We start from the raw sequence: 12,011 nt of genomic DNA, 5'->3' as shown, positions 1-12,011 counted from the left end.
TGTGTTCGTTCTCTGCCGGTTCCTGGAGTTTAGTCTAAACGTTGTCGCAAGGTCGATAAACAATGCCCCTTGGTATTCTGTTCTGGTCAGGCCCTAGCCTCTAGACCTAACGCAGCTGCTGCTGGATGATCGTACTTTGATATTACAGGGAGGCATGATTAGGTGATACACACTTGGAGAGAGACCTTTCCAGGCAAAAGAGCAACACCCAGCTTTGATGTAGAAATCCCATCTATGCTCTAAGGTATGGGGTTTGCTAACAAAACCCAGATATCTTCTATTATGTAACAATACTCATTCCTACCAAGGGGAGGGAGGTTAGGCACTATAGTCCTTTCTTCATTGTCTTTATACGATGACATCTCTCTCCATTCTGCTTCTTGTGGCACGTATACTGAATGTTAGAGCACATTAGTTAAAATAAACATTTTAAGCTATATTCGTGTCTCGTTAGATCTTATAGTGGACAGGAGCGAGAGTGTGAGCGAAAAGGCGTTTCTTGTTACTACGTTTCCTGAGAGATTCGGGAGTATTGTGTTCTGGGTTGTCTAATCATTTACTTCTCTGTGTTTGTGTAGGAGAGCGAGTGAGACACTATAGCTAGTCGGTCCTCGGCTCGTGGGTACTACGGCGGTAGGAAGGCTCAGTCCCTATAGGAAGGCTCAGCCCCTATACACCAAGGTCCCATAATCCTGCGCATAGTTATGTGTATGTACAGAATCCCTGCAACAGCAGTTTAATCTTTCTCTTCCTCCTTCTTTCCAACTTTTGAGTTTTTCTCTCTTGCTGTGGGTCAAGGGATGATGAGGAAAAATAAGTGCTGGTCCCTAAAACAGGAGTCAGTGGCCCCATCTGCAACCATTGGTTCAAATTAAGCACTGCAGCCAGCCCTGCGTCGCTACAGCACCTCTTACTCAGTTAAAGTTTAACCTAAATGCAGACACCCCGTGCTGACAGCAAACCTATGTAACTAACCCATTTCCAGAAGCAAACAACTTTTTGTCTTTAGCGAGAGGTGCTTGAGCGTCTTCCATATCTGTCGAGTTTGTTAAAAGTTTCACCAATTCATTGGTCACAGGAATTATCTCCATTTACAGCCTTAAAACGTGGATATTATTTTACCGAAGTATACTTTTGTTTTAAAAAATGCTTGTGAACATTATTGCCACACCCAACCAACCTCTAGTGATTGGATAAAGTATGTCTCCCTGGGACCTATTCATACTTCAATGCACGCTTTCCCCCTTCCATCTCATATCCATAAGCATGTAGATTTTTGTTCTCTTTTTGAGACACAGCTAAGTAGGTGCTTGGTATGCTTCTTTTTCCATTACATTAACTTCATGCCAGTCTTATATTGGTATTGCTTCAGACATTAACCTCTGCTGTACCCTTCAAAGTACATTTCGCAGTCTCTCTTCGATTTCAATTTCTGCCTTGTACTCGGCAATCCTACATCACTCTGAGCGGGTGGTCCCATCTTTATAAACTCCCTGTGCCTCCAAACAATCTTTCATTGGCCAAGTCAGACACCCTTGGAAAACTAGGGTTTTATCAAACTCTGGGGGACTAAGTCACAAACAATTAGGTGTGACTTCCCCTTGTCATACACCTGGCTTAATTCTGAATTCCAGGATTACAACAAGAGTAAATCAAGTGAGTTACTGCAAAATCATTGTGGATCAGGCTGTGAGTTAAAAACATTACGAGGAGAGGTATCCTAATTTGTAATGAAAATGGGATCCTCCTCATCGGTTCTTCACAAACACTGTCCAATTCTGTTAAAGGCCAAAAAGGTTTATTTGGTCATTGAAATGCTGCATCCTGATCAGATTCTATAGGCCAGTATGGTAAATGCATTCACACCTGGATAAAGCAGAGTGCTTGGAAACCAGAGGGTTGGGCACTATAAAATATAATACAAATACAATTACAAAGTCAATTGTTGCTCTTGAAATTCATTGTTTGGATAATATAGGTCAATCTGTACAGCTACTTGAATACAACACTGACATTCATGTGATGAAACTACAGCTTTTGAGGGCTGCGCTACGTTGTCCTTCACATTTCAGCCATTGTATGCACCATCTGCAAATCTGGTCTCAGATTTATTACAAAGTGATAAATTCTGATGCCCACATTTTTTTTATATTGGATCAGTAGATCTGCTTGATCTGGTATTTCGAGTTGAAAGGACCTGGAGGAGCTGGATTAGGCAAGCAGCTCTGAAAATGATATGCGGCATCTTTCAGCACATTCTGGGTTATGTAGTGGGGCCTCCCATACCAGCTGACCACATCTACTAACTTGAACCTGCTGCACATAGTCATGTGGCATTCAAAATCACAGCAAATTTTGTCATAATTATCTGCTTTTATGTGCGGCTTAGTGGCAGTTTTAGTTATTTTTGCTGCTTCAAATTATAAACAAGCCTTGGAAAAACCAACAGACCGGTCACTGGCAAACCTCCAGTATTTATTTGCAAACATATGGAATATCCATTAAAAGTAATAACAAGAAAAAATAACACTGTCTAAAGTTGGTGTGCGTGTGTTTGAAAAAATAAGAAAGACGTGACCCATTGGGGAAATCATTTTTTTAAAAAGCGGGAATTCAAAGCAGGAAAGAAGACAGAAATTAACACATCAGCCCTTGAAGTGTAGTGAACTACTTTTTAGGCAGATATGAACATGTAAAGAAACAATAAATGCCATTAGTCACAGCAAACAAGCCATTGACTCAAGTCAGCTGACCCATTGCTCCATGTTGTATACTGTCACCACAGCCGCAATTGGGTGCATTGCACTAAGATTGAAGGAAGTTTGCCTGATAAGATGCTCATCCCTTTAAAAATAGTGCACATCAATGCCACGGCTAGAGAGCTAATCTAGTGGGAGTTACACTTTAAAGGCACATTTGATATTTTTTCTTCTTTGAAAGCCCATGCTTCAACTGGCATCATTCTTACTTACTTCTTGTCTTACTTTCAATCTTTTACTTTCTGTTGCAAATGCTTGAAAAAAAAAAGTTTAAAAAATATTGCAGGCTCACTAGGATCATACTTATTGGCTTTGCGAGTCCTTTTTACTTTCTGGGTTCCTTCATTCACTTCATCAATGATTTGTCCTGGCAGTAAACCTAGAACACTACTTTCTCATTTTGTTTAATTTTCCCTAAAAATGAATTTGATTAGACTATTTTGAAGAGTCTCCACAGTAAGACTGCATTGTTTATACAACTCAGGCTTGGTACCCTCCAAATGAGGTTGAACAACGAGTCATGGACCAGACTATCTTCTCATCAGATATAGTCACAGAAATTGATAACGAGGTTAATAGACATCAGGTGTTCGATTAAATACAACGATTCCAGCAAACTTTGGCTTGGAGTCCTTTCCAATTCTCCAATAACCCTTTACCATGACAAGGAGGTGAGGGACAGCCTTCACGTACATGTGGCTTGTATCAGACGTTTTGAGGAGAAACCTCCCTCAGCAGTTTCTTTGTAGCTGGCCATTGCATAAGCCGGACCAAGCGTTGGGTCCTGCCACACCCTCTGCATCTCAAGCATTGTTCAGGGAAGAAGGGTATTCTTGGAATCCGCCACTAAGTCCATTATTTATTTATTTATTTGTGTATTTATTTGGTGTTTTGTGTAGCGCGAACATGACCCTAAGAAGGGTACTAGAGCGCTTTACATTTACATATCTTTAATCTAAAAACAAACTAATGCCATACAGATTTAGTAAAAATAATCAGTGTAGATCAAGTTGCTAGAAACAGTTATGCTACAAGGTCATAAGTAATTGTACAATCATTTGTAAAGAAATTATGTAACACTGAGTTCAAGCCGCACAGTTGACAGCCCAAGTCAAAGGCACCACTTCTGTTACATTTCACAGACCTACATATCAGTTACAAGTTCCTTAAATCATCTGGAAACTCTCTGGATATAAAATACCCACATTGTCATTAGCCAGCTAGCATTCTATGTAGTTTACTGCAGAATGAATACATTCAGTGCAGGTTGCATTCATGCTGACAGAATCCAGCAGTACAAATGTCCACGGTGAACTAGTGATAAGCTGCCTGACGTCTATATTTTCAGTTCAGTACTGGTAAGAGGAAGTACTGAAGACTGAGTTCATCCAATTCCTTTCCTACCACCATTAAAAGAAGGGGAAAACCTGGTCCTTTTTAGCACAATTTAAAAAACTACTGATGTTGCAGAGAAGCGACCGCTCCTTGACTGTAGGGATGAGTTGTTGGTCACTCCATGAATTTCATAGTGACAAGAGGAAGTTGCACCTTATAAGATTGAATTAAAAACACAAAAGAGAAGGTACCAGAAGGAAGGAGGCACAAAAAGCGTGTGGCTCGAATAAAAGATGGTTTTGTTTTATACGGAAGACCTAGGAGTTGAAATGTTTCTTATCAAAGCTTCTCGGACCAACTTAAACTCCCAAGAGAGGTAGGAGCCTCTACTACATACAAATCAAGAGCACCAAGGCTAACTACTTTAGACACCAATTGGTCAAACAGCAATCAGTTGTAGGTCCAAACCTCTGAACCTGTAGGCAGCCCACCTTCTTGCGACAAACTTGCTGCTTTCTTTGAGAAATCAAAACTCATCTCCACTGACCTCGCCTCCAAGAAGGCTGTACTGCTCTCCTGCAGGGCAGCATCACCCCTTGACCTCTTAGTAAAGCTCAACTCTACCCCCCAGAATGCCAAGAACGATGCATCTTGGGGCAACTTTACCCCATTTAGTAAACAAGACACCAGAGAGATCCTCCTGAATATTAACCCATCCAACCACTTCAGTGACCCGTTAACCCCGGCCATCTTCAAGGAAATCAAGAATGCACTCATCCCCACCTGGACAAGGATTGTAAATGCTTCTCTATCTCAAGGCACGATCCCCGACTGCCTAAAAGCAGCTCAGATATCTCCTATACTAAAAAAAAACTAACGCTGACAAGACTGATCTCAATAATTTCCGACCTATCTCCAACATCCCCACGCTAGCGAAACTCCTTGAAAAATGCGTTCAATCCCAACTCTGTGCTCACATGGAGAACTACCAACTCCTAGACCAGCATCAATCTGGCTTTCGGAAGGGGGATTGCACCGAATCGGCTCTCACCCATGTTATGGATGACATTTAAAAAATGCTCGATCAAAACGAATCCTGCCTCCTGATCCTCCTTGACCTTTCCACCACTTTCGACACGGTTAATCATGACAACCTCCTATCCATTCTGCAAAACAGGATAGGTTTTTGAGATCAGGTGCTACAATGGTTCTAGTTCTTCCTCAACCACAGATCTCAAAGAGTCAAGGCAAATCACTCTCTCTCCCAGCCCTCTCCAGTTCTCATGGGGGTCTCCCAAGGATTTGCCTTATCTCCCATCCTCTTCAACCTTTTCCTAGAACCATTAGCTAACTCACTAAACTCCACAGGGATTCTTTTCCACATGCATGCTGACGAAATGCAACTCTATTTGAAAATCTCATCCCCGGAAAACCTCATCTCACTCAACACTACCCTAATGTCTACTCAAAACTGGTTAACTGAGAACCATCTCCTGCTCAACACCTCAAAAAAAAATTCCTGCTCATCTTCCCTCCGAAACACATCCCCAAGCTAGATCTCTGGCTGAGTCACCTCACTGCTTTCAACTGCACTCCTCTCATCGTAGACTCAGCTAAAGCTCTAGGAGTCGCCATGGACAAGCACCTGAATATGAAAAATCATATCAGCAATATTTGTAAGGGTGCAAACCACTTGATGAGGACACTCAGAAACATCAACCTTTTCCTTCCACTTAATGATTTCAAGCAGGTGGTCCAAGCGCTTGTCCTACCGAGGCTAGATTACTGTAGCGCACTCTCTGTGGCCTTCCCAAATACACCCTGGATGCACTAAAGGCATCTCTGAATGCTGCGGCTAGACTGGTGGCAGGCTTCAAACACAATGAGCACATATCGCCAGTCCTACAATCTCTAAATTGGCTCCCCTACGAAGCACGAATTCAGTTAAAGATTGCCGTTATGTCGCACAAAGCCATCCACTTCAATACTCCCAGGTACCTGGCACAAAAATGTGAACTATCTTGTGGTGTAAGAGGCGCCACTACTTTCCTCTTGAAACCACTTATCCTGAGCAAAAAGAGAACTTGTCACAGAGCCTTTGCTGGCGCTGCCCCAAAAATGTAGAACTCTCCTCCTCCGGAAGTACGCAGAATCTCTTTAACAACGGTGTTCAAACTGGAAGTCAAAATATTCTTTATGAATAAATTCCTTCCGTAAGTGGGGTAGGCTCTTCTGCCCGATGACTTTGTTCCTACTTCCATGGTACCATCATTTACTACTACACTTCTTTATGACATATTATGGCCCTCCTTCGCTCCCCTTGTACAATTGTTTAATATAACCTCCATGTGGCCTTTGTCGTGTAATCTGTGATCATGTTGTTTTTATCCCTACCTGTTGATGTATTTGCATTATTGTCCTTCCTTTCCTTCCTAATGTAAAGCACTCTGATATCCTATGGCATCCTGTTCGCTCTATATAAAACTTTATAAATAAAAAAAAATAAAACTTAATATGGGAAGGGTAATGCTGGTTGTGGGTGTCAGCACTCATTTTGGGAACCAGGCTTTACTTTTCAACATCAGGCTCTCACTTAGAGCAAAAGACACAAAATCAGTGACAAAGAGAGAAAGCCAAGATGAAAAAAAACCAACCGGACTGAAACAAAGAGGCAGGAAGTGAAGCTGCAGGAAGTGAAGCAGGAGGAAGTGAAGCGGCACGGGGTATAATCAAGACCAGACAGCTTGTAAGAAAAGGTTTGGGTCCCTGCACTTATATTTTGTAATTAATTCATTTATTTTACAAATTAAGCACTTTAGACAATTTCATGCATGACGTGAGGCCATGCCATTCCATGTAGGATGGTGAATGCAAAGATTGCCTTTGGTAAGTTAGTGCTGGCCCACCAGTCCATGTCAGACAGCATTGATTAATAATGTCTTTTATTTAATTCTTTTTGGCCAGATGTTCCTCTATGTAGTACTTTAAGGACATGTACACAGCTCTAGTTAGATCATTGTTCAAGCTAGGGTTCTGCTGAAACCTAAGGTTCGGGAGACCATCTTTGGGGGTTCCACAGAACGCTTTCCAAAATTTTCCACACCTGCTAACAGAGCCGGCACAGAGCAGACAGTGCAGTTTCACCGATCTTCACCAATCTTCAGCAAAATTGGTACTTAAAGTTAAGATGTTTTTCAGCGAGTGAAGCTTTTCTTGCCTGGCAAACAAAAAGCAAACAAAGAAATTACCCACAATGTAGGTAGAGGAATAGATGCTGGTGTGTTGGTCAAGAATTCAACATTTGGGCAAACAAGAATAAGCTAAAGTGTTATGTTATGTTATAAGGATATTTATTGCGCACACAATTACTCAAGAGTATCCTGGCGCGAAACATAACCACAGAGAAATCGAGAGCTGAACAGCCGAACAAGCAATTTTAATAGGCTATTTTAAAAAGATGGGTCTTAAGGAGCTTCTTAAAGCAACCAAGGTCTCTGGTGTCCCTGAGAGTGAAAGGGAGGGAGTTCCAGAGGGCAGCGGCTTTGAACGAAAAGGATTGACCGCCCAGTCTGGTTCGGCGGAAGCGGGGCACTAGTGGCGGCTTGGGACATGAAAAGTCACTCTTTTCCTGAGGTAGGCAGGACCAGTATCATGAAGGGCACGATGCGTGAGTACCAGGGCCTTGAATTGGACTCTTTGGGCCACCGGCAGCCAGTGAAGAGTAGCCAATTGATGTCTTATGCTGTTTCGTCTAGAGATACCCAGCAGGAGTCTTGCGGCAGCATTCTGGATAAGCTGAAGTTTATTAACCAGAAAGGAAGGGGAACCCAGATACAAAGCGTTGGCATAGTCCAGGCGGGACAATATAAGGGCCCTAGCGACCGTTTCTTTAGCTGGCTGGGGTAAGAGAGGAAAGAATCTACTCAGAGTGTTGCATTGAAAGTAACTTTATATTGAGGTTGTATGAAAAAAATATTTAGAAGTGCAAGTAATCTTAATTTTGACATTTGAAAAGAAAAAAAGATTAGACACTGATTTATTTTTAACAGCTTTTTGACAAATATAATTTTTGACGATTTATTAGTAATTAAATTGTGCCTCGCTGTATCAAATTCTTTTGGTCTGTAAAAATGGTCATGGGTGGGGTGCCTTGGCAGGTGTAAAATTTATTTGAGAGTTTCCTCTATGGGAACAAACAGAATCTGATGTTTTAGTTGGCATTACCGATGTGCATTGCCTCAAAAGTCCCTGGGTCTGGATAAGCTCCCAGGGGATCTCTTTCGCTCTCAGCCAAAGATCTGGGCCCCATATTTGATGGTTCTGTTCAATGCGGTCTTACAGGGCTCCCCAGTACCTGAGACCTGGCTGGGAGCCGATATTGTTCCAATTTTTAAAAAGGGCTGTCCGCTCGTCCCATCAAATTACAGACCAATTAGTCTACTCGACACTACTCAAAAGCGATGGGCCGAATCCTGCTGGAGAGATTATTGGGCTGGATGGAGGAAAACAAAATTTTGACCATCCTCCAAGCCGGTTTTAGATCAGGGGTCTCGACTCTGGACCAGATCTTTCGTCTCCAGGTCCTATACTGGAAAACTGCAAGAGTAGAGGGTGGCAGCCTCTACCTTGTCTTCGTGAACCTGCGGGCCGCATTCGATCTGGTCCCTAGGGAGAGGCTCTGGACGGTGTTGGAGGAACTTGGTCTCCCTCTTTACTTACTAGATGCCATAACCCGGCTTCACACTGGGAATTACGCCCAGATGAGGTGTGGGAAAAACGGGGAATTATCCGATCGTTTCCCTGTTACTCGGGGAGTATGCCAGGGCTGCGTACTGGCCCCTACTCTCTTTAGTTTGTTTGTTAATGGCCTGATAGATAGACTTAATTGTGTCAGGGATAACGATGCTCCACGCCTGGCTACTGGTAGGGTGCCCGCTCTGATGTTCGCGGACGACACCTTGTTGTTGTCGCGGACATCATCGGGCATCCAGCGGGTTTTGGACGGGTTTGTTTCTTTCTGTGCCCCGCGGGGTCTGTAGATCAACTTGGAGAAAACCAAGTTTATGATCTTCAACCCCCCCCCCCGAGGCACACCCGCCCAAACCCCACATTAAATGGAACCCCACTTGAGCGAATTAAGACCTTTATATATTTGGGAGTGACTTTGACCGAACACTTCACATGGGACCAACAAGTCTCTAAATCCTCGTTGAGACTTGCACAGATTATGGGTGGTGTAGGAAGATTCCATAGTGCTTCTACTTTTAAACCGGTTACCCCTGCCCTAGAGATATACAAAACACAGGTCAGGTCTGCAGCCTTATACGCTGCTGAACTCTGGGGACACACTAACGGACACAATCTAATGAAAGTCGAGCACTCTTTCATGCGTCATCTGTTTGGTCTTCCACAAAGTACGCCCCTGCTACCACTCCGCTTGGACCTGGGTCTGGAACCTATTACTGATCTGGTGGCAGCTCGACCGCTGCTCTATTGGAGACAGCTCTGGTCCGTGCCGGAGCTTGAACCATTTAGAGCAGAATTTAATACTATTTGGGGCAGCTAAAGATCAAGAATATACCCTGGTTGGTACATGTCAAGACTCTTCTTTACCAAATTGGTCTTCCCCAACTTTGGGATACACCTGAGGACAGCTGTACGAGGATGCAAAGGACCGTACTGGTGGCAGCTGTAAAATCACATAACCTAAAACTGCTACACTGTTCTACTTCCCTGGGCAGATTGACCGCCGAGTTCCTTGTAACAAAAGTTGAATACAGGATGGAGGCGTTCTTGGAACTGGTGCAGCCCCCATTGCCTAGAAAATTATATATCCAATTGAGGCACGGCTCCTTACCTGTTGGGGCATTCAGATGCAGATGGGCAAAAACGACGAAGGCTAACTGCCCTGCCTGTAATCACACCAGGGAAGACATCATACATATCCTCTTTTTTTGCCCAGCATACAAAGAAATTCGGAGGTGCTGGATCATCCCTCTATGCAAAAACATGGGTTTTAGACACTATGCACATGCTTGTAGAGTCCTAACCTAGGACACTGCCCCTCATTGTTTTTGCTGTTTCCCTGTTTCTATTCGGCATGTGGCGGAGAAGATCTGCATTTATCCACAAGGAATAATGGACTACTGCTTTTATACTTAGTACTCCTTTGATAACCATTGTTTAATTGTGTGCGTGTCATTTCTGACATTACACGCACTCTCCCCCTCCTGAGGCGAAAGCCGGGAGGTCCTCTATCTATCCCTTGCTTTTAATAGCTGTTTTTTACTTGCACAGTATTTGTTGGAACTTTGTTTGAACACCTGAGTAAAAGGTGTGCTCAGACCCTCTGACACCCCCTGCGCTTAGTAGCGCTTTGGATTTATTCTTCTCACCCCCTCCCTGCAGCTCCGGTCCTGCTCTCGGCTGAGTGTTGACGCCGAGGGCAGGGAGCCGGTTTTGGCGGCCATCTTGGGTCGGGTTGGGCTGGTGACGCGGCGGACAGCAATATAAAAACAGTCAGTGATGGCTCCGCGCAGCGGACGCGATCAGCGGACGCGCCGGACCTGCGCCGGAGTCGTGCCAGAGTCCTGCCCATCTGCGCCCGTCCGCGCTCAACCGGGCTCTGGGCTTAGGGACTCTGGCACACGTTCCTGCTATACTTCAGCGGATCTCCTAGCACTGAAATCTGACAGGTATACCCTATCCCCTATTATATGTGCCGCTCTTAAGGAAAACAACATCTTGCATATTCCTAGCTGTAAGAACTTTAGTCTTCCACCCCCCCTAAAGCTAGCTACCCTTAATACCAGGTCATTGCAGAAACACCACCTGGAAATGTTCACCCTTCTACAGGACGAGACTATCGATATCCTGACACTCACCGAAACCTGGTTGAGTGATACCTCTTCCCCGGATATCATCGCCGCCCTTCCTAGCGGGTATGATATGATCTGGCATAATCGACCAGAGGGGGCCCGAGGCGGGGGCGTAGCAACGATTTTTAAAAGGCAGCTTACGGTAACCAAAATCTTATCGGAGACCATAAATACCGTCGATCTACTAGGGATAAAAATCATTATGAACAACTCCTGTCTCATTATCTTAACAGTGTATTGCCCACCCCAAAGTACCTCAATGTTCAACGATCTCTTTTTTCCTATAATATCAGACTTATGCACACGTTACAAAAACATCTTGGTAACTGGTGACTTTAATGTCCACTGGGATAAAAGTGATCAAGATCCACTAGTCCAGAAATTACAGACCACTATGACCGCTCTTGGACTGGCACAACTTGTGGAAGCTCCAACCCACATAAAAGGCCACATTTTAGATCTCATCTGGTCCTCTATGCCAAAGGAGGTCATCACAAGCATTACACCCTGTATCTGGTCGGATCACCACCTAATCTTGTACGACATACCGCAAAATAATTCCCAGACTAAACTCCCTTTAAAAACTAAAAAAGTGCGCCAATGGAAAAAAGTGAATTCCGATACCCTGGCCAAAGTCCTGCCCAAATACAAACAGAAATCCATTATCCCTCCAGATGGTACTGACCTTGACGCAAAGTATGATACGATAATAACTACCCTTAGGCAATCAAATGATGAGTTAGCCCCCGAAAAGACACAAAAAGTAAAGGGTGCAGAGAAAGGAGCCCCTTGGTTCACCCAAAGTCTACGCGATCAAAAAAGAAAGCTCCGCTATCTCGAAAGATGTTGGAGGAAATCCAAAAAGGATACCGATAGGGAATCATATAGAACATCGTTTCAAACATATAAAAAGCTTATTGTATCAGCTAAGAAGGATTATTACGAGGCACGCATAAATAACGCTACAAACATCCAGAGAGAAACCTTCCAAATCCTGAAAGAGCTAAGTATGAAGGAGGAAAAGGCAGACATATTGATC

At 43.7% G+C, this 12,011-nt stretch overlaps 1 protein-coding gene across 1 annotated transcript in view; it reads right to left on the bottom strand.

The window, feature by feature from the left end:
* LOC147747127 (cytochrome P450 4B1-like) overlaps positions 1-12,011 on the bottom strand; it is a 189,979-nt gene that overhangs the window by 59,897 nt on the left and 118,071 nt on the right. The gene's annotated exons all lie outside the window — the stretch shown is intronic.

This window comes from Lissotriton vulgaris, chromosome 1_1 (genome assembly GCF_964263255.1).
Source record: "Lissotriton vulgaris chromosome 1_1, aLisVul1.2, whole genome shotgun sequence".
Lineage (NCBI taxonomy): Eukaryota > Metazoa > Chordata > Amphibia > Caudata > Salamandridae > Lissotriton > Lissotriton vulgaris.
Note: the sequence above shows the minus strand (reverse complement) of the source record. Positions and strands in the feature narration are given on the sequence as shown.